A 4,023-nucleotide genomic window follows, 5' to 3' on the forward strand; every position below is an offset into this window, starting at 1 on the left:
TCACAAAAGATACAAAAGCCCCTACGAAAAGTTACATCCTTTCATATAATGTCTTTTCCTACTTACTTCCTAATAGGTTTCTGATTATCTCCTGAGTTGACTCTGACCTGATGACTTCCTGATTGGAATCTAAAGTCATCCTGACAGTTCCCTGACTGCATATTAATTATGGTAAAGGTCCCCTTTACCACCTGGCACACCAGGTGGTACCAAAAAGAAACTTTTTGGCGACCTGAACCCACAATTCCCTTGATCACTCCTTTTGTTCAACCTCTAGCACACCATCTTCTTGAGTAAGCATTTCTTCAACTTTGTCCTCCACATTTTGCAATTCTATATCTCCCTGATCATCTACTATCCGTTGTTGCAAGCTTTCTTCTTCATTAATCTGCGCGTGCTGCATCAAATTTGTTTCAGGTACAATCTTCTCCTTTTCTGCAACCACACTATTTTGCCCCTGATTTGCAATCTCTTCAGAAAACTTTTCCAATACCTGATTATCTTTTTCCACATGCTGTGCAATTGTATCCACTAAAGTATCCAACATTGGAGTCTTTAGTACAGCATCTTCCTGAACACCCTCTTTTTCAATCTGTTTGTTGTCCTGTGACTGTTACTCAAGGAGAGAGTTATATTTTTCATGTAACTCCTCATACTGAAATTTCAGTAACTCATACTCCTCCTTATTTTCTTCTTTGTCAAATATTTCATATGGTTTAGACATCACTTCTTCTAGCCTGACTCCCACATTTTGCCAAATTTGTTCTCCCTGCTTCCTCAGTTGAGCCTTCATGTCTTCAACCTCCTCAGGTGACAAGTACCATCCATCAATTGACAACTCATCATCTGTGCATTCTCTAATTTGCTTTTCCACATCTTTACAGGCTGCCACTCTATTCAGCAGAACCCTGTTGTCTGCTTCTAAAGCTACATTAGTATTTTCTAAATTCCCCAACTCCATAGTCAATACTGCTTTCCACTCATTCTGCCACACTTTGTACATTTTTGCATTGCTCTCTCTTCTATGCAAATGACCCTGAAACATCTTTAACTTTTCTTCCATTTTCTGATTTTGCTCTGATGCTGCCTTGAGCTTCTCCTGCAGCTCTTCAATTTCCTCCACTGTCATTGTCTTTTTACTCAACTGACTTGCCAATTCTTCTTTCTCCTGCTTAGCATAACTTGGGTTTAATCTGTATCTTTGTTGTACCACTGGGACTGCATCAGCCTTCAGGTTGATCCTGTGTTCACAACAAGCTGGATCCACTCCTTTCATGTCACTGTAGTGCCAGGCAAATACATCCTTGTATTCCCTGAGTAAACCCTGCAGTCCTCTTTTAAAATTATGATCCAGATTGACACTGACCCTGACCTTCTGAGAATTCCCCTCTGTTCCTAGATCCATTTCTTTCAAATCATCTTCCCTTACCCTTGAACTTTTTGAAAGATATTCCTCAAAATCTTTCTCTGCCCTGATCTCTGCCTGTTTCTGTTCTGCCTCCAAATCAGATCCTTCAGGAAACAGCTTTCTCTTGCCCAATTTTTTCTTCAATTTCTCCACCTTGGGATCATTAGCTACATATTTCTCTGCAATATTTTGTACATCCCCTTCAAATATTGGAATGACAGAAGAATTTACCCTCAAAAATTCCTCTTCCTCATCTTCTTCCAATTCGGGAGCCATATTGATTGTTTCTGCATGCAAAGGTCTGCAATCAGGTGGAAGTATTTTGGTGGCCACCATCTTCATTCTCACCTTTTTCTTGCCCTGTCTCAATATCACATAATCTGCTCCCCAATGTTGCTTGACTTTTGCTGCTCTAAGCCAAGGTCTCCCAAGAATCATAGGATATGACTGAGAAGACTTTTCCAACTGCAACACCACAAAATTGACTTTAAACTTGTGACCTCCAATCTCAATTTCCTTATTCTTGACAATCCCTAATGGCTGGATCCTCCTCTGATCTGCCATTTTCACTTGAAATGGTGCCGGATCCCAACAGGTAATGTTCATCTTCCTGCATGTTTCCTCTGGAAGTACATTCACTCCTAATCCTCCATCAATCAACACTCCTAGCATAAATATCTGCTCCATCTTTACACTGATCACTGGAAATTTGTAATCAGCATCTGCAGGTTGCAATTCTGCTACCTCAATCTCCTGATCTGGATCTTCATCTGTCTGTAAGTCAATCGGATTCTTTCCCCCATACTATTGTTGTAACTTCTGCATGAATTGGTCTGCAAAGCTTGGTACCAAACTCAAAATCTACCTCAAACTGATTTGAGTAGGTGCTTCCATTAATGCATCAAAAAACTCCTCAGACATCTTGACTGCAGCTTTCTTCTGTACAGTCAACGCCTGATCATGTCCTTTACCAACTCCTTCCTGTATTCTGTCTGCCGGATACCTTACTATTGCCTTAGGGACTTCCTGAGTTTCCCTTCTTTTATCCTCCTGTCGCTTGCTCACTTTATTTATCTCCTTCAATACTCCCATTCTAATCTGGTCCTGAACCTTCCAGTTGATTGGTTGTTGTTCTTCTTTTTTCTGAACCTTATCCCCCTTTACCTTTCCTGACGACCTGGTTACCACCATAGCTCCAGGAACATTATCCCCCTCTTTAACTCCTTCAATCGATACACACTCCGTACAATCACATTGGAACAGGTTGCTTGATTCCCCTCTTCCACAGCAGCGCTCATTAGGCATCCGGGCCCTATCAGGCTCCACTTTGGCATTCATCAGGAACTCTTCAGATTCCTGTTCTTCTTCTTCCAACATGAAAACATTTAACTCTGCAGGAGGCCTTTGTTGAGGCTGGCCGCCTTTATTATTATATTGTACTATAGGGATCCCCCTCTCACTCCTGTGTTTGCACCACAGGGTGCATTCAGGTCCCTACCTGTGCCCTTGTGTTCCACAATAGGTACACGGTAAATTTCCTCCCATTCTGTCCTGATTCCTTTGATTACCCCACCCTTCTTGGGCTTGAAGTCTCTGAATAGGACCTGAATTTCCCCAGTTTCTAAAATTATGTGGCCTTCCCTGAGGCCCTCCTACAATCATGACATTCGCTGCAGGTGGATTCATTCTTTGCTGCACCCTTTCTGGAATGCGTCCCCGATAATTTGGATTGTACCAACATCTTTCATCACTATGGCCAAACACTTGACATGTTTGACAATAAGGCCTCTCTGGCATACCCAGTTTTGTAAGACCCAAATTCTTCAATTGACTGACAATCATCTGACTGATGTCTTCTTTTCCAGGAACTGTCTGCTCCCTGCTTTTACCCTTTTTCTCTTTGTCCTTCTCCTGCTTGGAGGATTTCTTCTTTTTCTTCTTACTTTTCTTCTTCTTTTTCTTTTTCTCTGACCAATCATCATCTTCTTCATCAGAATCCTTTTCAGACTCTGAGTCTTCCTCATCTGAAGAGTCATCTATTTCTTCATCATCTTCTTCATCCTCTGAATCTGATTCTTCCCTTTTGGAAGATTTCTTTCTCTTCTCAAGGCTTCCATACCTTCTTTCTGCCCTTGTGGCTGCTTCCACCAACTCATTGAAATCTGCTTCATTGTTGATCACTCCTCTTCCTGCTACTGAACTGCGCAGCTCCAGATTCAATCCTCTACAAAAATAATCGCCCAACTGTTCAAATGATGGCCTCTGTGCTGCCAACAATCTGTTGTTGAGGTTTCTAAATTTCTGAGCATAGTCTTCCACTAGCAATTTTCTTTGCTTCATCTTTCTCATTTTGATCAAGATATCCTCAGGGGTCTTTTCCTCCCTGAATCTTGCCAAAAATCTGTTTCTTAATGCTTCATATGTTGGAAAAGCTGCAATACCATACTCAATAAACCAAGCCATTGCCTTCCCCTGCAATGTGGCAGCAAAATGCTCCTTCTTGGTAGCATCATTATGGATCACATTGTATCCACTTGCCATCCACCTGGTCTCAAACTGCCCCACATGACTGTCAGCATCCTCCTTGGATTTCCCGCTGAACTTAGCCACCCCCA

The 4,023-nt window shown here is 41.8% G+C and overlaps 1 pseudogene; it reads right to left on the minus strand.

The window, feature by feature from the left end:
- Positions 1–253: 253 nt before the first annotated feature.
- Positions 254–2,785, minus strand: LOC147419708 (uncharacterized; annotated as a pseudogene).
- Positions 2,786–4,023: the final 1,238 nt, after the last annotated feature.

Source organism: Adiantum capillus-veneris, chromosome 29, assembly GCF_014529385.1.
Source record: "Adiantum capillus-veneris isolate H3 chromosome 29, ASM1452938v2, whole genome shotgun sequence".
Lineage (NCBI taxonomy): Eukaryota > Viridiplantae > Streptophyta > Polypodiopsida > Polypodiales > Pteridaceae > Adiantum > Adiantum capillus-veneris.